Here is a 25545-nt window from a genome sequence, read left to right on the forward strand (position 1 = left end):
ATGAAGTCCTTGGTGTGATGCCAGCAAAACTGTAATGTACCCATGACAGCATCTGTAAACTGGAAGAGGATGGCTGTATGGCTGTAGGAGGAAGCAATGGCAGTGGGGTCAGAAGGATGTGGTAAATGGGGTGGGTAGAGTGTGAGAGATGTGATCAGCTGTGAATGGAAGACTAGGGACAGAAATGCTATATGCTCACAATACCTTCAGTAAATGCCATTTGGTACAAGTATTTTAATAACTGGGTTTTTTGGTGACAGTTTTCTGTTGCTTTTATAGGTGTATTTTGATTATAGATGTTGGGATATACACCCATGTGCTAAGGATACACAGATACATAAAAAGTAGGTTTTGAAATAAAGAGGTTGGTTTGTTTATTTTCTTGTTTTCCAATGTCTTTAAAGACTTCTCCAAATAATTGAGCTTGGTATTTCAAAATATCCCAGTGGACTGATTTACTTTTTACATAAAGATTTTTCTGACTCACATTCCAATCACATTGTCCCTGTTGGCTGTGTCTAAATGCTCACCTCTGCCAGTGCTAATAGTACTGTATATAACTTGGTCCTATGGAAGACAATGGGATATATAAGCAGCTTCTCGGGTCTTTCTTTACCAAGTCTGCCTTGTAAATTTGCCTTCTTCACAGCCCCAGGCTAAGAGAGGGAAAAAAACCACTTGCTTGCTCCCTGTATTGCTCACAGAAAAAAAGAGTAGCGAAGCAATTAATCTGAAAAAAAATTATTGTTGCTATCAGGGCTCTCACGGACAAGTTCTGACTATAGTAAAGATTTAATCGAAAGATCATTCAGCTATGCTGTGAAGTTCCACATACAGAAGAGCACTGAAAACAGAAAGCTAAGCTAAAAAAAGAGCTATCCTTGCAAACCCTTTGTGTTGCTGAAGCATCTGTCTCAGCCATACCAGCCAGTAGAGACCTCTAGAGGCAGCTCATGGCTAAATCACCCTGCACATTGGCATCCATCACGCAGGAGATCCATCTAAATACCCCACCATCTGTGGGACAGCCATTTGCTCCCATGGTGAGTACATGAAAGTCCCACAGCTTTCCCATTTCTGGACCATATGCTGCTCTCATTTATATCCCATGGATTTGGAACTGAGGCATAATGTAAATGGGGAAGCCTAGTTATTGGGATCTGCTGTTTAACTTATGCAAAACTGGGGTGTTGTCATTCTGCAAATCGTCACAACCGCACACAATTTAGGAATCCATAATTTACATAAAGATGGGGGTGTTCTTAAAAGTAGTATGGGTTTGAAGGCACATATCTGAATCACAGAATTCACACCCAGATTTCTATTACTACCTCATTTCTAGACTCTGTGATTATCATTTCTCACTTTTAGGCCAGACAATTGCAGACACAAAGACAAAATATGCATCTGGGCTATGTTTCCAAATGCCTTCAATATTTAGTTGCATTTGCAGTTTTCAGTCAGCCAATCACTATTTATAAAAAACCTAATTTTCCTCAAAACTCCATAAAGACTCTTATTTCTGTCTGTTAAATGCACTTTTTTACAAATTTAATCTTTGAATAACTTGGTCCCCTTGATATACTTTATTCAGTGTTTAGTGAGCTAAGTTACTGAGTTGGCTCTGCCATGGACATGAAATCTGAAAGCTGTGTAGCAAGTCAGATGATTTTTTAGAATTTTTTTTTTTTTTAATTTGCCTCATGGATCTGACAAGCATTAACAGTGGAACCCATCATATTTCCATCAATGCATACTCAAATGCAATTCTATTATTTTTGTGATACATACTTCTAGTATGTTGGATTCCAAGTATTTAGAAGTGTTGTGAGCCTTTAGTTGATGCCAAGCTTTTGGGGCCATGGCAGTCTTGAGGGTGTCAACAAGTAGTGCAAAAGAAAACTGAACTTTGACTAAGCTGATCCAGCTCACCCTTGTGTGTGCCAGTCGTGATTAGCTGGGCATCCAGTATTGCTTAGAAAAAGGAGTGGACAGATTACAGGGCAAAAGGGCAGATTATTCAAAGTGTTTCTACTAATTTGTATGCCCTTGTGCTTTTCTCAAGTGATGGGTTTTTTTCCATTGGCCTGACTGAAGGCCAGCTGCACAATTCTAAAAAGAGTTGAAGGTTTGGAGTCAGGTGCTTAAATGCTTTGTGGATTTGAACTTCACTGCCTTCCTTCTGGTACCATAAGACTGCTGCCTTTGCCATAAGCCACTGTACCACTGAGGAAAACCACTGAAAAACCACTGGTGACACCAGAGGGCTTTTTTATTTCTATGTTACTCTGAAGACATTTATTATGGTAAGCTACTTTTAAAGTTCCATATGTGAGTCTCTCTCATAACTCTCCCTAATGAAGACCCCCTTCAACAGAAGGAGCAGTCTAGTAGTCCTCAAAAGTGAGAAAAAGATGGGAGTGAAGAGCTTCTGCATTCCTTATGCTACTCATTTACCCTTCCATTACCTTTTGCAACACTACCATGCAGTATATAGGGTAGGAAAACACATGGTGTCCTCTCCAACTTAGCCACGGAGTTCTGTCAAGTATTCATGACAAAGCTACAGAAACTGGAGCATCTTGCTATCTTGTGGCAGTGCAGAACCAGTATACTGGGCTCAACTGGTACTTACCGAATTCCTGTAAAGAAGTAGGATGAAGGAGGGTTTAGCCAAGCTGCATATGTTGTTAAGTAATGCCACCATCTGGTGAGCTATCATTATTCACAGCAAATTGTCCTGACACCCTCCATCAGCTGAGCAGACACTTCAAAGGCTAGGGTTTGAACCCAGCTCACCTGTGTCTGGACAGATGTCTCTTTAGGGACAAGCTCAGGGTCGCTGTCTTAGGGTCAGCCAGAGTGTGTGAAGGAAAGCATTCACTACAGCAGTGAGCAGAGGAGATGTGTCACAGTGAGATTGTAGCTGGATATTCTCTGCATGTCCCTTGGACTTTATGATTTCCCCTCTAAGGGGAATTTTGTTAGCAAGCAACCTAAGGGTTATTAAAGCACTGAAAGCTCTTGCTTATGCTTGGAAGATCTTGCACCTCTTGTATGTCAAAAGTATGACAAAGTGAACACTCAGCCAGGAGATACTAGCAAGGTCTAAAAGATTATGTAGCCTGGAAATTTAAGACAAGCAGTCTCTTATGACTTTTGAAAGTTACTTTTAAGTTAAAGAAAAATGCAGCAGCACTTAACTAAATATAACGCCCTTTCCCAGAGAGTCTGCACTTACTATGTTTTATTGTCTGAAATTTATCTTCTGCCTGATGGTTATAGACCTTCATCTCTCTTTTCAATTGTAGCTACTGAGGTGATCAATGTTCACCAATTTTCCCTTGCATTTTGTCAAAATATGTGACTAATTTTAGATATTTGGATCTTCAGAGAGCAACCAGTGGGAATTTTATTTCTCTTTCACAAGTTCTTCTCAGGTACTACCTATTGCTATCTGATTGATAGAAGTACTGGAGAAATGGATGAAAGGCTTTGCAGTATTGCATGTTATTTTCCACTTGCTTTCAGTGATCTGTTGATCTGGGGAGGTTGATCCATCCTATAATACTGAGTATCTATTTTTCTCCCTCTTTGATCCTAAACGTATTTTCTAGCTTGCATGTTATGGACATTGCCCTGAGTTCCTGATTTGATCTCCCTTGCTTATCTCAAATATCTGGTCAGGGACTTTATTGTCACAGAGATGTATTCATCCCAAGCCCTGTAACCATCCTCCTGTACTGGGTAGTATGTACTTTATACATCTTAATGCCAGCTGTCCGGTAACAATCAGCAATGTGGAATGGATTATTGACTTTCAGAAGAACAGTGGAGGTTGTAAGTAATAGTGTGTTAAGTTTGACATAGAGATATTAAACTTTCTATAATTTGTGTAGCCAAGAAACATACTAGTCAAGAACAGACCTGTTGCTGATTACCCTGGCATCTTCAGAGAACAATGTGTGAAGTATTCCACCTAACTGTAGAAAGCTCACATTTGTGCATAGTCAAGACACAGATAACAGAAGTCAGAGGGAGGAGGAACATGTGCATTGATGAAATTCCTTTATTTCAATGTATTTTGATCTGCGTTCCAATTTGAGGGTTCTTCTATGAGTTTCAACAACTCTAAAGAAGTGGAGCATTTTGCCCATAATGACTTTGTTTAACTTGATAGGAGTATGTCCAAATTTCCTTAAAAATGTTCACTTACTTTTTTTTTCTTTGCTCTGTTTCTCCTTCTTTTGTTTCAGCTAAACGTATCAAGTGATTCAATTCTACATAATGGCCATGGACTTGGGGTTTTGGAATGAGTTTTGTGTTTCACTCTCAGTACTTAATGACATCGCTAACACCTAAATAATCACAGAGAATTTAACTTTCTGTTTTGCTTTAGATGTCAGGATTAACACTAACTAGTTCACAAAATATCACAGTCTTGGCATATGAAAACTTAAAATAAGGAAAACAGTATCATGAGCTATTTCAATTTTTCATGAGATTATAGATCTATCTATTCAACAAATCTGGTCCCATCAACATAACTGTCTATATAAACCACTGTATACACTCATATTTGTGAGAGAAAGATAGATGTGTATATAAGTATAACAAGAATGTGAAATATGTGTGTGGGGTTCAAACCAAAACAAATTCTTTCTGCTTAGCTTGGATCTCATGATTTGCATGAATAAAATGTCTCTGCAAATTCCTCCATGAGACAAAACAGGGCTTAACCATGACTTTGGTAGCATTTGTTTTTACCTCCAGTCTGTAAAATACTTTGCTACCTTCAGCTGACAAAGTAGCAGTAAGGCATATACCTGTCAGAGAAGTTCAAATCCAGAGACAGAAGCCAAGTCTTTGTATTTACAGTCTAATGTACTGTGGAGCATCTTGCTACCTGTGCGAGAACATCTAAAGAGTCAATGAAAGTGTATCTGCTGCACATGGAGGAACAAAGCAGAAAACCAGGGAACTGCCTCATGTTAAGTGCAAGTGTTCCTCTGGACAGATGTCCAAGGGTGCCCCAAAGCAAACAGTCATACATATAATACATGTCCCACTGCAGGGCAGTTAAAAGCAGGTACAATAAAAGTAGCCAGACTGGCACAAAAGAAGTCCATTACAACACTGCTGAATCAATATTCACCAGACAGGAGGAAGGATGGCACCAGCCCAAAACTGAGATCCTGTGCTATCTCCTTGGCTTCCTCGTCTTTCTTAATATCAGCCCACACTCTGCCTCAGGGTACTGTGTCAGGGAGACCCAGGCACCCACTACACTCTCCCCAACCTCTCCACATTCCTTCTGCTCCATTTTCAGGGCAAGGAAATGTCCTCTCAGGAAAGTGACCACGCCAAGAAACACCAAGGCACCAGGAAGTCAGCTTAGCCATGACTTTCATCTCTTTGGGCTTATTTCGGCATGTCTATGGAGGGAGATGAGAATAAGCACGTCAGTTGTAAAAGGAAAAATGTAAGACACATGAAACTGGAACTTGGCATTGTGTGAACTGATATCTGCTATCTCTGACCAGCCATCAGTTTGTCTAGGTGGCATTTGAAAGCCTTGAAAAAGAATTAACTGTTTGCAGCAGCTAAAACAGCTGGCTCTTCAAGAAGGTACAACTCATTTTTTATTTTTTATTTGTATGGATCATACAGCTTGTGTTAGCAAAACCAAGCTGTGCCAAGGATTCAGTTTTCGGAGTATAGACACTTGATAATGCTTGTACCCAGGATACAGACTGGTCTCATTAGCAGGGTCACATATGATTGAGTGTGTGTGCATTGTATACCTTGGGAAATATCCTTTTTCAGGGTCATATGCTGTTGTAGCTATTAGATTATCAGAACCGGTGGGGTGAGTATGGTATACTGTCCCAAATATAGACTTCTGGTTATTTTGGTTCTCCTCATGGTGTTAATTCTGCAGCTTCAGGATTCCTGGAAGATAGGGATTAGTCTGCATTTCATCCACAGAGGAAGGACATTGAAAAGGTAATGACAGCAGATGAAACAGCATCAAAAAATGTGGAAAAATAACCTAGATATAATAATATCAGACTAGATATGATCAATGAGTTTGCCATTCCACTGCACATAGATCTGATGTAGAGACAGTCAAGTTCTACACTTGTTAAGGTTATTATCATGTCATTCCTACCTCCTCTTTGCTTTGAGGGTTAACCAGTGCCAGGTTTCTTCTCACTGGTTACCTCAAACTCTATTCAGACTTTCCCATCCCCTTGAAAGTGAGAGGCAACTTTTGTATATCAGGCTTAATGGGATAAGAGTTGTGGTCCTCCCACCTCTGATCTTGTCCCAGAAAGTTCAGTGAAAACTACAGTATTCCTTGATAAGTTTTAGGCATGCCTTCAGATGGATTTCTGCCCCCAGGTTCTGTTTGGAAATAGCCAAGTCCCAATACCTGTATCTGTAAATGCTATGAATTAATCAGTGGATGAACAAATGGTGGTGGAAAGAAAATGGTAAATTAGATTTTATATTCAGCAAGTAAAGAAGGTGCCGAGAAAATACCATTGAAATTTTTAGCACTGAAAATCTCTTTGAGCTTTTGACACTATAAATTAATCAAAATAAAATTATGGATTCAATCTTTTCCAAAACTGTTGGGCTGCTTCATGATATACTAACTTTTATCAGTATACTTTAATTTTTCTGCAGATGTGATATGAAGAATATACTCTGCTATACTGTAGTTGAGTTCAGTGATTGTACTGACATCTACTGGTATAACAACATTTTTAACATTTATGTGTAATATGTGTGGTAATAAAATGGGAAGGTTTTTATCACTCCCTGCAGGTACCCATTTTACTTTTTTATTTTTGCATTAAAACAACTATGTTAATGTGTTCACAACTTACTAATAATGCAATATATTTTCAGGAACTGCATTTCCACTGAAATGAAATATATCATTACAAGGATTGCAATTCAAGTGATTTGGTTGGTATTTTGGTTGTTATATCAACCAATTTGGTGCTTGTTTTACCTCTCTTAGTGATGCATTGAAAGGAACTGGGGACACTACAAGCTTATTCAGTACTAAACAAATGTCAGTACAACTACATAAAAAGGACAGAACACATATTTAGCGGCAGGCACAGGTTCTCTATGTCAGAGTTTTAATAGCCCTAATATTGCTGAATTATCACTCTGACTGTGCAGATGTCCTGAAGTATGGCATCTGTCTGAGGGCAGAGAGACACACAACTCCCTCCTGCAGTCCAGTCAGCTCTGACTGAAATTACTTTGACACTTCTTGGAGGAGTGCTTAATTTATAGTTAGCCAACCACATCATGAAATAGAATGGAATCCCATTATAAATGAATGTGCTAAAAAAGCTAATGGGCAGGGAGCTGTATACGTATTATTGCTCTTCCTTCATGCCTTTAAAATACAAAAAGGCAAACAATCAAGAAATTTTAATGGTTCAGTAATAAATTAAAAATATAATTAAAGTAATAGCATTTTCAATGCAATATGCCCTCAGTCACTGAACACTTAAAGGAGGTAATGTCAGTCTTTTTTCACAAATCAGTCTGTAATCCTCAATAGATAACTTTTGCTGTATTTTAGATGTTTCTTTTCCTCAAAATCTGAGGAAGAAAAAGGTATGGTAAGATGCTACCTTTTAAACAATCTTTCATTGCTAGATTTCAAGTCATGTATCACAAAATGAGAATGTTCTCTTGAATTTTGGTTGTCTGGTTGCAGAGCAACATTTTTATCTTGACCAGAAGAGAAAGACACAATGCCAGTGGATAAATGGAAAAAACAAAGACTAGGAAATGAGATCCTCTGAGACCGAGCAAAAAACTTGTATGTTCTATCTTTCCAAGGATCTTTGAAATAGTCTGTAAAATTATTAATAAAGAAATAAAGAAATAATAATAATAATAAAGAAATTATCAGGGTATGTATAGCTGCTTTTGCTTGAGTTCTGTCTATGCGCATTATTGAATCTACTTCATTAACATGATGAGCAAAACACCAATGTAAGACACTTTAGGATGGTGCTAGGTTGAACAGAGCAACCCTTGAAAAGGTTGTTTTATATTTTACCTGCATTCAGATAGGAAGTACAGTTTTACTCACTTCTTAAATGTGATTATATTTTCTGTCTCAGGTTTTGAACTTACCAAAACAATAAGAAAATGCTAAGTTTAGGAGGGAGCAGCAGTATTCTTTGTAAGTGATTAAAAGCCTAATTTGGGAAGTGAAAATATTGGCAGTTATCTTGATTATCAGTAGCTTTGGATATGAGGATATTTTGTACGTGTTAAGATCTCATATTCTTTGTAAATTAAACATCTTAATTACCTTAGATAAATCCTTTTTTTGCTTCACTCATTATAACAATACATATCTCTCTACAGTTTGCTCAGAAAAATGGCTGATCAAGAACCATTTTAAATGCTTTCCCTCTACTAAGGTAAATCCCTCTAAAAATACAAAACCAATCTTGTTCTGAAAATATAACCAATCTTGCTCAATCTAATCATCTTGACATGACATGTTCCCTGTGTGGCATAAGTGTAAGGCATTAGGAATACAAAATAATTTACAACAAATGGTTATTATTTAAAAAGATATTTATAAGAGTATTTGAGAAGGTATTTTAAAGACAAATTTATTGTTACATACAAAAACAATATGAAAAGCAGCTTTTAGCTGGGCCTCTTCCAACTGAGTCTCGCACAAATATTAGGAAAAATCATATTTCTTTTGCAGTGTTGATTTCTGAGAATTACATTTCTTTTATATTTTTCAATACAAAATAATACTTGCATATCATTCAAGCCCTAAGGCTGTAGTAGTGGAAAATCTAAACTGATATTCAAGGCTACAAATAGTGAATTACTTAAGATATTAGGGAAATGCTGCTGAAACTAGAAAATATATGTATTTCAAAATAAGAATTCAGTGCTCCTAATCAGGCTTAGAGCTAACCTCTTATTTTCCAACTCTGAAAGCACAGCAGTAGTTTGCTCTGTTGTAAAAAGAGATGAAGGTTACGGTACTGGTAAGTTGCTACAGATGCTTTTAGAAACTTTTCATGTAATTAGACATCACACTTAAATGTCAGTATGACAACATTTTCCATCATATGCCTTCTGTATTGAAAAAATTTGAAAAAATCTATCATATACTTTGTGACAGCAGACTCAGCACCCGCCTTTGACTGTCACTGAGCAAAGCAAGGGTTCTAGCATGGACTTACCAATTCCCTGTTGCTGTGACGATGAAGGTAACCTTAGGCAATCCAGTGTAGCTTTCTCGTAGTCTGGGGCATCAGATTTTAGGTCAGTTAGAGTGAGTCCATAGTAAAGCCACAAAACTGATCAGAGAGCTGGAACACCTCTCCTGTGAAGACAGCCTGAGAGAGTTGGGGTAGTTTAGCCTGGAGAACAGAAGGTTCTTACTGCAGCCTTCCAGAAGTTAAAGTGGGGTTTATAATAAAGACTGAGAGAGACCTTTTTACCATGGCCTGTAGCAACAGGACAAGAGGAAACAGTTTTGAACTGGAAGAGGCTAAGTTTAGATTAGACAAAAGGAAGATATTATTTACAATGAGGATGGTGGAGCAAGTTACCTGGAGCAGTTGTGGATGTCCCATCCTTGGAAGTGTTCAAGACCAGGCTGGATGGGGCTTTGAGAAACCTGGTCTAGTAAAAGACATCTTTGTCCATGGCAGAGCGTAGGACTAGGTGATCTTCAAAAGTCCTTTCCAAAACAAACTGTTCCACAATTCTATGACTTTCCATAGGGCATTATTATTTTTTTAAAGAGTGTTGGTATAGAGGAGAATATACTTTCTAGCTAACCACTGCACTTCTTCTAGCAAGGCATCCAGGCACTATCTGACTGTTTCTAATGAAGAATATGAAAAAATTATGGTCATTGATATAATGAATATTTTGTATCTGTATTATTGTTCATGTCTTCATACTTAAGTCCTGAATAGGTTTTCTTTCATATTTTTTTTCTAAACTTGTACGGGTGCTATGCAAGCTTCTGTGGTATGGAGCTCCACATGTTTCACAAAGAATAGTACCCTTCTGCTTTAATTAGTAACTTTTAGTTTAATTTGAGGTATCCTAGTGCTTGCAGTGAAAGAAACAATTAGCTTTTATTTTTCCCTCTTTGTCCCATTTTTTGCTCCACGGTGTCCTTCAGTCAGTCTTGGATTCCTGTAAGCAAAGACTGCAGCAGATATTACATCATCTGTTGTGGAAAAATGTTTGATGTTGCACCAGTAGACTAATTTGTACATCATCAGTTGTAATCTTGTCCACTAAAAACCTTGCCTGTATTTTATTGAATTGTAAAACAGCAATAAATATTAATCATCTGCATGTGCTGTGGTTTGTTCATTCCCTGTAGCGTATATTTGATAATCATGTGTGTCTACATGATGCAGCCACAGGGGTACCATGAGCAGGATAGCAACATCAGCACAGTGTCCACTTGGGATAAAATGCTCTACTGCTCAGAACCAATTAGCTGAGTCAAGGTACTGAATTAATGTGTATCTAGTGTTTCTGGTATCCAAGTAACTTCTGAACACCTGAAGCTAGCTTGCCTATCTCTACAGCAGTGAATCATGCCACACGGGTGTATCTGAAGGGATGGAGAGTAACAAGAAGTCAGGGCTAGTCCCAGCTGCAGCTTGAACCACCCTAGGGTCCAGTTGTGCATAGAAGCTACTAGGGAAATTATGCCTTTCCTGCTTTTTGACCTTTTAATACATTCAGCAAGACGCAGTGATGGGTAACAGATTACAATATACATCTCTCCTCACCTGACATTTGGTAAATGTAGTCCTTGAATTTCTCTCAATTTCTCTTGTGTGTTCAGCTGATTTATTTACAATTTTGAAGAGAAATTAAGAAACCTTTTTTTTTTTGAGCCATCTGCCAAATTAATTTGAAGTGTAAACCTCTTGTCGATTCTCTCCAAGTTTCTGTGCTGAAAGTTGTCAGATTTATTATTTCACTCATTGGAGAAATACTTACTGAATTTAAACAGATGTTCAAATTCTTTCATTTCTACTGTTTGAGATTCCTGCCTGGTCTTAATGAGTGTCTTCAGTACCTCTGAGTTACAAGTTGTTTATGTTCCCACAGAAAATTTAGTTTTTCACATCTACCATCCAGGTTGAAAAATCACTTCCCCTTGCAGCCCTGCTACAATTGTAAGGCAAAAACTCCTGTAAGCAATGCATAACTGTCACTTCTGTACGTGGTACACACTCCTCTATCAAGCTGCTGGTGCTTATGGCTTAGTGAAAGCTTGTGGCTCTTGAAAGCCAGAAGGCAAAACCAGTATATAGATACATATTTTTTCAAAACTCTTTATAATTGAATATACACATACTGGTTTTGAATGAAACTGCAGAGGTCAAGTAAGTCTTATTGCATTATTTGGAAAATACGTTTTCCTGTTCAAAGTATTTCCTTTACAATTCATAAAATAGGATTAAAATAAAGACATTGCCAAAATTCACAGCTTTATATGGAGAAAGAGACCTGTCTGCAGGTTCCCATGAGACAAAAAGTAGAAGGAATTTGGACTGGGATCCAAAGCAACTGTGATTAGTCCAGCTTAGCATAGGTTTCCAAATACTTAGATGACTACGCCTTGTTATGGTTTTTAGGGCCTTCTTGGGAATACTGAGAAGAGAACTTTTGCCATCTTATGAAATCATGCTGTGCCAAAAGCTGCCTTAGCAAGGAAGACCATTGACAAAGGTACTCAAATCTTTCTCACTCCTGGCACTGAGGCACTTCCCATCACGTAAGGTTTACTCATCATGAAGTTCTCTGGTCAGATGATACTTGAAACAAAAACATTCTCACTTTCATGCAGTGTAGAGATGTCCACATTTAGTCAAAAGTTTGGTGGGCAGACTCTCCACCTGAAGCGAAGCAAATCTTGATTCTATTTTCATTCCTCCCTTTGTTTGGACTAAGGGCCTTCTTGATCAAGGACACTACTATGAATTTCCTGGAGTGAGCCAAGTTAGCAACTTCTGTTTTAAGTAACAATGATGCAATGTATGAGGGAAACAGTCCTGGGGCCAAATGCAGGGACTATGCCTAAATTAGCTGGGATAATCTAGGTTATTTTTGCAAGAAATGTGAGTATAAATCCATTCCAAGAGGGATCCCAATTAATTCTCAAATTCTTCCTTAAAAAAAATGAAGAAGCAGGGTACTCTTTGATCCTTGTGGTACCTGGACAGGAAGGTCTTTTCTAACATGGAGGTCTGTGTACAGTCCTTCAAATCAGATAGAAATTTATGCATTCTATCAAGGCTTACCTAAGGGTAGATGAAAAGTGCATCAGAAGATAAAGATGCAGTCATCTAGGTAAACTCATTGTCACAAACATATTGCTGATGGATCTCCAGGCATGAAAATCCAGGCAGCAGACATGGACAGAGCCGAGTGTTGGGAATAACAATACTGGTAGCATTCTCCAGGTATTTACACATTAAGAGTGTGGAGAATGTCTTTTTTACCTCTCCAGCTGGGGAAAATTCTGTAAGAACTGTTTCTCTCTAACTTTTCTGAGGATAGTTTCAAAACTCAGGTCCAACATCTATTCCTCTACAAAGGAATGAACAGTGGCATTATTAGAAAAAGAATCTGCAGATGTCTGCTGTGAGGATGTCACTGCAGGCACAGATGTCTAAAGGCACCAGCAGCGTCCCTGCAGTGTAGTCCATGTGAGCTGTCATGCATTAAGTCCCAGAAAAGAACACACACAGCAACCTGGAACAGGGAAGAAGGAAGGCTGCTTGTAGCCACAGGAGCAGGGATGATGGGCTCTGTGCTGCAGGGAAGAGGATTGTAAGCAAATTAGTGGTCTCAATTTGGGTACAGATAATTCCAGCTAGTTTATGGAAAGAGAAGTCCTAAAAACTACAAGGGTTGTTCTTCTGCTGGCTTCCTTTCTGTCTCTCCTGTCAAGTCTTTCCTACTGAAAAACATTCAGTTGGGGGATGTGGAAACATCTATTTTGCTGCCTGAAGCAGTTCCTTTCTTTTGTTCAAGTAGTATTTTAGAAAACAGATATTAATTTTGGAACTTTTTCATGTTCAAATGTCAGTGTATGTTGAGGTAATATATGGTTATGAGATTTAAAAAGTTCAAAATTTTTGTCCCCTTTATCTTCCCATGTTTTTGTATTTTCCTGGGCATTTACAATTCTGTTTTTTAAAGCTCAAATTCTCAAATTATTTGGACATGAGAGAGAAGAGGGTGGGAGGGAAAGAGTGATTTTTATTTAGCTAGGCTTTGTTTATTTTCTTAAAGGACATTATTCTTCATTCCTCCTGTACACAAATTAATTTCAGAGTTCAAATATTATTAAGAGCAGCTTTAAAATTCATCACTTTGCAGTTTTTAAAGCCATTTCCTCTTGGTTTGTCCTCTTGGCAACAAATAATAAAAGGCAACCACATTAAAAAAAAATTGCAGCTCATTTGAGCCTGTCTTTGCGTAACGCATTTTGATTCTGACTCGTTGTAGACTTGATGCTGTCTCAAGCCAGAAAACTAGATGAAATTTTTTGGTGCCTTGAGATCTTATCTGCAGCTTTGAACACTGCATGAATCCTTAAACGTTGGAGAGGGAAAAAAAAACACCTAAGACTATGACAGTGGCAACACCATCTAGCAAGAGAGTGACCTGTTTTCTGCATACAAAGTTGTGAGTACAGATGGCAACTATTTTACTGAAGTGAGGGTTTCAGCTTACTACAGCTCTGTGCCTTAATGTGGAATAGTTGTTTTTACTTGTGGTGGAACTTTCTGGCTCTTGTTGAACAGCTAAGGGCAATTTTTTACAATTCACACCAAAGTCTTTAAGAGCTCCTCATGGCAATACCATGATTAGAAGGAACCCTAACCTATAGAGAAGTAGTTGGCCTAAACCAAAGTGCACTTTTACAGAAAAAAGGGATTTAGTAAATTGGCTTCCTGCTCTAACTCATATCTTCAAGTCTTGGTGAGATTACAGTTGAAGTGGATTTGGTTTTTTTTTTGATGTGACAAAATGATTTTAGTGTTAAGCTTCTGTTTAAAAATGAAGTAAAATGGAGTTTTCAGTTGTTACATACTTCTATAAATGGGCTTATTTAAGAAACAAAACTCCTTTTAAGTTTTTAGCTAGTTCAAATCTCTTTCCTCGGTGTGGTTTTCTAGTACTTTCTTGGTGGCATGTAGGAATGGTGAACTCCTTTGCAGAGGCTGAGCACATACAAATCCAAGTCCAGCACCAGAAAAGCAAGTTGTAAGGCTTTTTACATCAGTGAACCTGCCCGAGACGTTTAAACTTGGACAGTTGCAGACATCCTCGCTCACATCTGGGCAAACAGTCTGTACCACAAAGCACCAGAGGTTTCATTTGTCCATCCAACTCACTGAATAGGAGATATTCTCAATAGGAGAAAGGTTCCCTCCACTCTTCCTATTTTTACAGGTGCTGATCTGCCCATACAAGGTAGCATTGTTATAGGATAACAAAGATAATGAAAAATGAAGCCTTTCTCCTGGGTAGTTACTTCAAGAGATTAGAGCTATTTCCACGGGAGATGTCACCTGCCACCTGCAAATGACTGGGATGATGTGAATGAGCAATGTGTAGATTCCAAGTTCGATGAAGACCATGAAGTGTCTGGATTTTAGAATCAAAACCTCCATACCAACACTAACACTGTGTTGGTAACTCCTTGTTTGTAATAGTCAGACATGCAACTCAACTGCACATTAGTGGTACTGACTACATCTCACAATGCTTGTAATACTAATAGTTTAGTTCTAAACAAAAGTGCAGCTTTGTCACAAATAAGGTTAAAGAAGGTCACAGATTGTACATTGTGGCCTCGTCCCTACACATCTTAAAACTGAGGGAGATAAGGAGAACCATGTGGAAACAGCCCCTTTGGAAAAGCATTTGTGGAAGGTCACAAAGGAGGGTTATTTGCAAGGTCTCTCTGTACACATGGTGACTTGGCAAAGTGATCTTCTGTAAATCTTGCCCTCTCAAACAGGCAAGTCTGATAATGGTCCTTCTCTGAGACTGGGAGATAGCATTTTGATGTGAATTGAAGACAACATATATGCTTAAAGGTAGTCTGTGTCACACGCTCTATAGGACAGGATCTCAGACACACTGATTAGCTAAATAGTGCATGCAGAGGAAAATAAAAGCTATTTGGACAGGGATAAATTGCAGAGTCATATGTCAAACTGATCTATACATACTGCTCTGCTTTACTTTAGTTTATCAATGCATCTCCAAGATAATTTATCCTGGAAATAAATCAAGCTGCCAGAGAAATATTTCCTTTTCTTCCTATAAACATGACTCTTTCCCATCTAATGTACTAAAGTTTATGGGCTGTAAAGCTGGTTAATCACATGGTATTTTTTTCAGATTAGTTTATACAACTGCTCTGATACTCCAACACTTATGGAAGAGGGGCTATCATTTTCAGTATATAACATTTAGATGAGCAGCTGCATACAAACTCCTGAACTAGTCAAGTCAGTCCCTCTCATCCTCAGTTTTTCAAAACTCATGAAAATCTCATGTATGACCTGCCCAATTTCCTAACACAGAATTCATTAATAAAATATTGTCTTGTCTCTTGAAATAGTGGAACAACTGTTGCATGGAAACTATCCCAAATTATATGTCACTCTGGACTGTGTTCCTTGAGGAACTTCTGAAAAAAAAAAGGCTTTTAAAACTGATTTTCTGGGAATGAGGTCTACCAAAGATGTGGCCACCTTTATCAAAAGACTCTGAAAAAAAAAAAAAAAAAAAAAGGAAGCCTTAATCTGACAAAACCAGACTCTCCTTCTTGTAGGTTTAATGAGTCTGAAAAATCTATGATAAGGTTAATATGTTTTGTTGCTTTTTTGACTTCACTGCTCTGCTATGAGCAAGGCCTGTGGTTTTAAGCAATCCTGTTTGTGTGTAAATAAATGCCCTTTCAATTTGCCATAATTTCAAGTATTTTGTTTTGTAGTTATAAAAAATTAACATACCTTTTATGATTTTTTCCTCTCTTTTACCTTGCGGGGCATTCCTTCTTGTCGACGCACATGTGTATCCTCCAATAGCAATAATAACAGTTATGAAGTATGTGCCCAGGGGAGACAATTTCCCTAAAAACCTTTAAAATGTAAATCTATGCAACATTCTTGCCAACATGTATGGTCCAGTAACTGAAACTAATATTCTCTACTTGCCAGCATAACAACCCAAAAATTGAATAAATTCCAAGCACCAAAGTTAAGAAAAAGTTCCTAATTTTCAGCAGTGCATAACATGCTTGGTGTTAACTCCAACTGAATAGTTACTTCTTGCCATCTGCCTTTTAAAGCATAACTTTTATGTCGAGGTGATGGAGAAGAAGAGTGTTATATTTAATTTGACTGTATGCTTCTACTGGTATAACTTCTGAAAAATGTAGTACAAAATACTACAGAGATAGACTTTTTCAAGCATAAAGAAAAAAAATATATATTTCCAAGTCCTTCCTGGGTCCCTAAAATACATATTCTGCATTAGGGTATGTAATACCCATGTCCATATTAAACCAGAATAGCCACAGTTATATAACTAAACAATTACTGTTGTCAATACATCTTTTTTGTTAGAAAATAAATTGACTTGTGCCATAAATGTTGTCAAATATGTTTCAGAGGCAATGTCCTTCTCACAGTGAAGTCAATGTTTGTGGCTCAGATAGAGCAGGATTGGACTCTCATTTCATTTGTTAGATCCTGTTCCCATTACTATTTTAAAAGACTGCATTCCCAGCAGTGGTCTAATGAATGATTTAATAGACACAGAGCCTTGTTTTCATGGCCCTGATATTTTTGTGAAGACACTTTTTCAAAGTAAACATCTCCCTCATGTTTTCTAACAAATCTAAGCAGTACATCATTAATACTAATTGCTGATATTTTACCAGCAGTAGCTCAATCAGGAAGGCAGATATCTCATCCAATATTGATACTTCTACCATGATCATGTTATAAATTCGCCTGAAAAATGAAATATTACTGGTGACTAATACTGAGAACATAAAACTAGTACTTTTTTGTTCCCCTTCATCTCCTCATTATGAGTCCTTTTTGCTGGAAAACAGTATTTTGTGGTCACAATAAGCCTTTTGAAGAAAGCCTAAATTTGACAAAACTCCTTGCAGTTTTTATTTAAAATCAAATGGATAAATTAATGTAAATGTATCAATTATTTTTTAGTTTGTAAACCCATTTAGACATGAAATACAAAGCAGATTCACTTTCCTCGTATTTTAAGAACATTTTAAGGGCAGCATCTCCCAAACTTGCAAAACATTAATGGCCATACTACTTATGCTAATGAAGCCATGCCATAATTTAAACAATGTGTGTCACTGTCCATCACCTAATCCACTCTAGGAAATCATTAATACTTTGAGACCTTCCTTTTCTGGGAAAGGGCTGCTGAGCCAACATGGTTTCCTCATTGTAGCATCAGTGAAATTACTACATTCTTGTCATATTATATAACACTTCCATCAAAAAGAATAAATGAGTATACACTAATTGCTGATGTCTTTCTAGTTATCTTTCTAAACCTATCAGCAGCTGTATCTACAAGACCACTTGAGCAGTTTGCTCCACTTGCTAGAACCATGTTTGCATGATGCTTCCTAAGACTCATCAGCTACTGTACATGGGAGCTCACTATGCTACTGTGATGTAAATTCCCCTTACAGATGTGTTGCACCTTTAGCTGTTTGTGGGTACAGCTATTTTAGCATAATTAAAACATGCAAATATTTTTAACACAGGCATGTAGAATGATGTTTTGAACTTCAGCAGGTATAATCTACGTAATGTATACTTCAAGGGACTTGATAAAACTTGAATATAATTGGAAATGCAAGTAGACTTTAGAATACCAGCTTGCATGTTAAAAATTATCTGAAATATATGCAGTATAAATACAAGTTGCCATGGGAAGAGATGTTACACAGATGATGTTGTTATACTTCAGGAATAAAGTAGCATTGCACCTAATTTTGACCTATGTTTAGCTTGAAATAAATTTAGATTAGAAATAAGATAGATTATTTCAATGGGATGTCATGCCTAAGACTGAACAACAGAAAAATGACAACAGCTGTCTGATTTTGAACTTATCTACTGTGGCCTATTTATTGAACAATGAGACATGCAAACTCGTTGTGCCTTATTTTTAAGAGTTCATTCTGGATTTAAAAAAGGCTCTTGTAACACAGAATGCTGGTGGAACAGTTTATAGAGCTTGTGATGTTCTATCTGTAGCAAACAGAGCCTCTGTATTTGATATAAAAAAGTGAAATAGTCACCAGTGCATGCTGGATGTAACCTGAAAATAAAAACCTTGTTTTCACTCAGTGAAGAAGTGGGAGAATAATTGTTAAGTTTAACTACATGTCTATTCTAACATAAAACAGAGTAAAAAAGGTAGCTAATAATTTGGAGTTCTTCAATCTGTCAACAGTAATAAGCAAGAGAAATATTGTTTGAAGGGTCAGCTTTTTTCAGAAGTTTCAGGGTTTGTACCAGGAATACTCCGGTCTATCTCCAGAACAGTACCTTTCTTTAAATCGTTCGTGGGACAAAAACAAAACCAAAACCCACCCCAACCATCTATCACTTCATTATGATGATGCTCCCAGTTAAAATCCATTTGGCACCTAAGGCAGAGAACCAAGCCCTAAAGCAAACCGGAATAGAGCGGGCCGAGCCCCGGAGGGCTGGGGATGTGGGGTGCTCGCAGGGCAGCCCGGGGTCCCCTCCCTGAGCGGTCATCTACAGCGAAGAGTGATCTCCTGACAAGGAGAAGGAGAAACCGTGATCCCGGCAATGTTTCCAGGGTGAAACAAAGTCAACAAACAGCAAAATACTTCCATTTCTTCCAGAACTAGATTTTTTTTTTTTTTTACGGCCGTTGCAAACTCTCCTGCGTCACACGCGTTATTCCTACGGTGGCTATCGAGACGTGAACACAGTACACGACACCTTCCTTCACTGGTGGGTGAGGCACTAGCCAGCTGTTGCTTAGCGGTAAAATCATCCTTTCATTAGCCTTATGACTTTCTTAATCATTTTGTCTAACTTCATCGTGGGATGTTCGCTGTCCTAAGCGTTTCTTTTTAACATTTCCAAGCACTTCCCTTTTCATCCCTACCAGCCCAGGCTTATGTCGCTGAAGCCGAGGGGGGAAAGGAGGCTGGGGGCAGCGGGGAAGCACGAATGGGCAGCCCCTGGCCTCACGGCAGGGTCCGGCCCAGCCGGGGAGGCAGAGGCGAGCCCGACTGTCAAGAACGAACCGTCGGCCCGGGAAGCCGAGGAGGGAGAACCAGGGTAGCCGGGCTCCGCGGAGACATTCCCGCCAAGCCGTGCGATCTGCCCCATCTGCCTCCTCGGCCGCAGCCGGAGGGACAAAAACTTTCCTGGGAGAGCAGCGACGCGACAGGCCGGGAAGGAGCGGGCCAGGATTCCCTCAAGCGAGCCCCCCAGCCTGCCTCATACTCCCGCCCCTTGTCCCAAGATGCGCCCGCAGTCCCGCTCCGCACTGCGGGCGGCCGCCCGAGCCAGCCCACGGGGGGGCTCGGCACCCGGAGTCCTTCCACCGGAGTAGCCGCGCCGAGCCGGGCCGGGCCGGGCTGGGCTGGGCGGGGGGGGGCTGCAGGGCCCAGGATTAGGTTTCAGGCCGCCGGGGCGTGCCTGAGTGCGCTTCCCCCGCGGCGCGGCTCGGCGCCGTTACTTGGGGGCGGGAAGGGCGAAGACGGAGAGCGGGGCCCGCTGAGCCGCTGGGGTAAGCGGGGCGCCGGGGTGGGCCTCGGGGAGCGGGACAAGCCTGCCGGTGTCGTCGTCTGGGGATGCGGGAAAGGCAGGGAGGGGCCCGCGGTGCCACAGGAGTTTCTGAGCTGCCTTTTAAAACGTGTTTATCTCTAGAAGTTGTTTTTATTATTGTTGTGTTGATCCGGTGTGTTTTGCGGGGGCCGGGGAGGCGGCTGGAGGAGGTGAGGACCGTGGAACCGGAGGAGGGAGGGGAGTGAGAGGTGAGGGGGGGCATAAGCCTGTTGCTTGTTCCACGTCCATCTCGACCCGAGCGGAGATGTCCGCGGGCGGCGGAGAGCGACGCTGGGGGCCGGGCCGGGCCGCGGCTCCGGCCTGCGGCAGGGGAGCGGTCCGCGGGCTCGGGCGGCCTGGCGGGGAGTCGTCCTCATGTAAACAAAAGCCGAGCCTTGCCCGGCTGCCGCAGGGAGCCCCGCTCGCCGCCTCTGCTCCCCCCCCCGCGTTTTGTTTGTCACCCTAGCGGGAGTGTTTAGTGCCTCACCTGCTGCCGCCTCGGCTCCCCGGTCGGCCGCAGCCCGGTCCTCGCCCAGCGCTTGCAGTCGGCGGCGGTGAGACTCGCTGGGAGACACGGCTGGCCCGAAGGCCCGGGTGAGACCGGCGCTTTCCGCCACGGCGGTGTACAGGCTCCTGGCGAAGCCGTCATCCGAGTCCTCGAGTGCCCGTGTCGGTACCTGTTGCAGTGCTGGTGTTGGCTATTCTGGCAGGTCCGGACCCAGCTGCGGTTGTCTGGCATCCCTGGGTCCGCATGACAGCGTGAGCCTTCTGGCACGGTGGAAGTAGAGGGGCGAGGCGCAAGCTTCGGTTGTGCCCTTTGGCGGGTCTGGCTGTGCAATAGAAAGGGTCTGCTTGTTGCGGGGATTGTTTCTCGTGTGGTGTTCCCTCTTGCTGCCCGTACCTCCCTACGTTACTGGAAAGAGTAATAGTAAGAGAGAAGGTAAAAGAAAAAAAAAATAAAAAAGCCCACCACTTGAACTCCCTGTACCACATTTAGGGGATTTGATTTGCCATTTGGCTGAAGAATACTCTATTTTTTCCTTTTCTTTCTCTTTTCTAAAAAATGCCTCCTCCCTTTGTAGTTATACTTCTTAACACGTGCAGAAGATTTTGTTTTTATAAGCTGTTGAACAGAAAACGTCATTACTCGCTGTGGTGCCAGAAAGGGTAGCAGGAGTCTTCTGCCGTAGCAGAGCAGTGATTTACTGTGATCAAGCTTGAAGGGGCTGAACTGTGCCGTTGCAGAAGTCTGTCGTGTATGCCTTGTGGGTTTCCCTGTCAGCACTGCATTTTCCAAGATAACAGCAACAATCTAGGAGGGAATTACCTAAACTGGAAAAGAAGGAAGTGGTGAAGTATTTTTGGGAAATGTTATTTGGTGCTCCTGTGGGAAAGGATGTTAATGTAATATTACCAGAAAACAATATGGAATGAAAATATCTGAGGACATATCCGGCTTAAGTAGCAACATTATATGAGACGGAGTACTTCACCTTCATTTTTTTTTCGCCTTCAAAACTGTTACCCATTTTTAGTATACAGATTTTTTTATCTTCTATCTTGTTAACAGTATCGCACATGTAACCTGTAGTGATTAGCAAGGGTGTTTCCAGTGGCTTCCTTTTTGCTTTCAAGAAGTTTCTCCATCTGTGACTACACAATCTCCCCTCTGCGTAAAAGTGCACTGGGAAAGTTAGATCAGTACTAGGGAAGGGAGAAGTGCATTACTTACATACTGATAGGTGATGTTTATAGTCCATCTGGTCCTGTCTCTGTGAATTCTTCAGAGAGGAATGTCCAGTGCAACTTCTTATTTGTGCAAATTTCTGTAAATCGTTTTGTTTTAATAGGTAAGACTTCAATCATTGGGAACCATTATAAAGAGCTTTTAAATCATCTGCTCCATGTTTCATGTAAGGAAATTAAAAATTCTGTGTTGTGTATTCAGTAAATTTTCTTTTAAATTTGCTTTCTATTTTGGCACCCTGCTGAAGCATTTTAAGCCAATCCAATGCCATGATGTACTGTATAAACACTTGTAAGGATGATTTTCCTTTACCAGTGGCATTCCCAGCGGGTCAATATATAAATATGCCATTTTGTTTTCAGTGCCTTCTTTTCATGTATAAATTGCTTTGGCAGAGGGTTTGTTGCTGATTATTGAATAATTAGAGTATTGCAGACCTGGTCTTTGCATCTGAGACACCTTGCAGTTGTGTCACATGCTGTTAAATGTTCTTTTACTCGCTTGTTGCTATCAAAAAACACCGAAGTTTGGGTTTTCAGTTTTTAAGGAAAATGGTGACTCTGTGTTGAAGCTTGCTGTTCAGTGGGGCATCTTACATATTTCTGTACACTGTTGTCACCTTTGTGAAGAATCCAGTAGACATGGAGGTGCAACTGTTTTCAGAATGTATTTCATCAAGTTTGTGTTTAATGATTCTGGCAATCAGTTGCCAGTGCTGAAAACATGAAGAGACAATGTTAATCATGCCTGGTTTTGTACATTAATTCGGTTTATATATTCTGCATATACTAAGATTTTCTTTTTGATTGCTTTTTTTCTGAAGCTAATCCTGTATTTCAGAAGCTAGATGATAGCAATTACATTTAATCTCAGTTTAAAATATTTACTGAGGTTTTTTTTTTTTTTTGTAAACAAATGATTTAGTTAGTTTCCTTAACCAAAAACAAAAAACAAACAAAAAAAAAAACCCCAAAACCACCCCACTATAAAAAGTTCCTGTAATGTGTTGTTTTTGCAGAACTTATTACAAATTACTTTTGAATATCCTGGATCATAGACATTTCATAGGTAAAAGTAGAATTTAGGCACATTTCCAAGTAACCATTATAAGCTTCAGGTCAGCTAACATGGATACTACTCTCATGTTCGGCCCTTTACTGTATTACAAAACATTAATTAAACACATGGAAACAGATTGCTTTTTCTATAGAAAAGCACTTTGAATTTTTTAATAAATTTGTGTGGTGTATGCAGAAGCTTAAGAATAAGCTGAATGTTCAAAATCCTATTTTCATAATTTTTCCAAAATACATAATGCTGCAGCTGTATCACAGTACTTTTCTCTAACGTAGATATTGCTTTCATCTTTTTACATCTTTTTGATGCATTCTGAATTATGCTAGATTTCAGGAGGCTACTTATGTCACTTTTCAAACAACACTTATTTTAATACAGGCTATTTCTGAACTGCCTTTTTATTCCTGCATTTAATGTTTCAGGACAGTTTCTCATTAGCATAGCTTTTAAATGTAAATGTTAGGATTCTTGTGCTGGTTACATTTTCTGTTCCCTTCCCTTCCTTTCCTTTCCTTTCCCTTCACTTCTCTTCCTTTCCCTTCTCCCTTTCCTCAACACCAGACAGTCTACAGTTCTTGTAATAGTTCCTATTATCTAGAAAGTGCTGCATACAACAGAAAAATCCCATTTGTGACAGAGGAAGAATACATCAAAAAGTGTAAGATCGTTCACTTTGCTATGAATGGTTTCAGCTGCATTTATACTGACAGAAATCACGACTTTACTTTTCTTTGTGGAGTTGGTAGCCAGTGTGGGTGAGGTAACTTCGTGAAGCAGTAGAGCTCTTGGAAATAGCATGCAAAGTGTATGATTTAGCAGCTATTGGTATCTTCCTGCGTGGTTTGGTTTCCATTCTGGTGACAAGCAGTGCCAGCACAATATGCTTATTTGAGTGATAGAAAGTAGGGGGGAGAAATGATGCAGGGTGAAAATCAGGAACAAAAGGATATCTGGAGCCAAGCGAAATCCATGCCCAGGTGCTGAAATTTAGATGAGAAGTTTTGAAATACTCTTTTTAGCAATTCTAAAATGCATGCTGTGATTACCATGCTGCTTAATTGAAACATTTAATTGTACACCTAAGCAGCTCCTAGCCAAAATTTTGTCCTTTAGATAGACATTTTCTGTGTATCCTCAAAGTGCTTCCAAGTAATGCATGAGCTACAGGGCAAAGCCTATTACTGTGTTTTCTATCTTTGGCATCACATCTCTGTTAATCCAGTGCTGTGAGCATTAATTTCCAGGATATTATCTGAAGGACTTTGTGAAGTAGTAGGTGGAGTATTTGTCAGTGAAACAGAGTAAGGTTTGCTCTAAGAACTACATGATCAGGTGTGAAAGACTAATAGTTGGAAGTGGATTTTCTTTCCCTTTCCATTAATCTCTTGACTATTTAGGTATGTAGCTTGTGTTGATACTATGGGAAGGATGTGATCAACATAAGTTTAATCACTGTTCTTTTAAAATCCTGACACCTGTGGATTTTACTGTTTTAGGAATGGGCACAAAGAAGCCAGAGCTGCAGCATGCCAACTGTTTTCTGGCAATTGAACTTACAGAAGAATGGCAGCATAAAGAGTGGAAAAATGTGTATAGAACACAGTTTTGTTCCTTAGCATGGAAAGAATCAGATTTTAGAGTGCAAGTTTGAAAGGCATGATCTGTTTTGTATGCTTAGTATAATGTGATGTGCTTCTTAACATGCAGCTATCTTATGACCTATGTTTTCTGCATCCCTGTTAAAAAAGAGAAGGAAAAAGAGAAGGTTCTTTTTTGTGTTTGTTTTTATGGCCACATCTTTCAGGTACCTGTGTCTCTAAAAACTCGAAAGTGAATTTAACTTGCTGTTGTTCAACAGTGTTTCTCTTTAAGTTGCCAATAGAAAAATCTAACTCAGTCAGTCTGACTTATTACTGTGAAGAAATTGGTGAGCCTCAGCACTGAAATACAAAAATAGTTAAATCTACTTTGAGCTAAGCTAGTAATCTCTTCGAGGCGTGAACAATATTTATAACGTGTAAAGAAGAGCTGGTTTTGGCTTCAGACTCATGTGATACAGTCTGCCAGGAGTATGCAAAATGAATCTGAACTAAACTTCCCAGTTTCGTATCTAGAAGTCTGATGGCATTACAAAAATATTCACTATAGCTGATAGTAGACTTAGGCCTTTCAGCAAGTAATTGTCTCTGCTTCAGTACTTCTCCTCAGCATGTCATTGTTAAAATACCTAGAAGGAAGATGGTTTAAAGGTGAGGAGTTGCAGCTGTAGTGGGTGGTGGTGGATATGGATATGTCTCTGTGGGCATTTTGAACAGATGTTTGCTTGTTTCCTCTGTACTTTGACTATTAATGTTGTACTAAGCTGGTGCTGACAGATCCCAGCACCTAGCAGGGATTGTGGCACAGCAAGAGCACAGACACATGGCTTTTTGACATTCAGAGTGTGGGCAGAGCAAACAGGGTTCATCTTGGACTGAAGCGTGTAGCAATGCTGGTGAGTCCCAGTGCGTTGTTTCTTTGTCAGAGGAAGTGTCCTACAGCAAAACATCCTGTTGGCAGTTTCAGTCTTGCTCACACTTAGTGCTGCAGTCAACAAAAGCATTAAGTTGGTCAGCTGAGGAGGGATTCCCCTCTAATATAAACACAAAATAAGGAGAATTAAACTGAGAGTTAAAACCAAGTTTGCTGATGCTAATATATCTCTGGAGCAGCATTTCTACTTCTAAAGCATGAGGTAAATGCAAAGTATATCTTGAGTTTCTTAGAGCTAGG

General features: G+C 39.6%; 1 protein-coding gene across 1 annotated transcript in view; it reads left to right on the forward strand.

Moving 5' to 3' along the window:
* The first annotated feature begins 19829 nt into the window (after positions 1 to 19829).
* MPDZ (multiple PDZ domain crumbs cell polarity complex component) overlaps positions 19830 to 25545 on the forward strand; it is an 87737-nt gene continuing 82021 nt past the window's right edge. Inside the window, exon 1 of the mRNA XM_030466746.1 lies at positions 19830 to 19911. The gene's annotated coding sequence lies outside the window, so the exon portion shown is untranslated. The remainder of the gene's footprint in view (positions 19912 to 25545) is intronic.

This window comes from Calypte anna, chromosome Z (assembly GCF_003957555.1).
Source record: "Calypte anna isolate BGI_N300 chromosome Z, bCalAnn1_v1.p, whole genome shotgun sequence".
NCBI classification, from domain to species: Eukaryota; Metazoa; Chordata; class Aves; order Apodiformes; family Trochilidae; genus Calypte; species Calypte anna.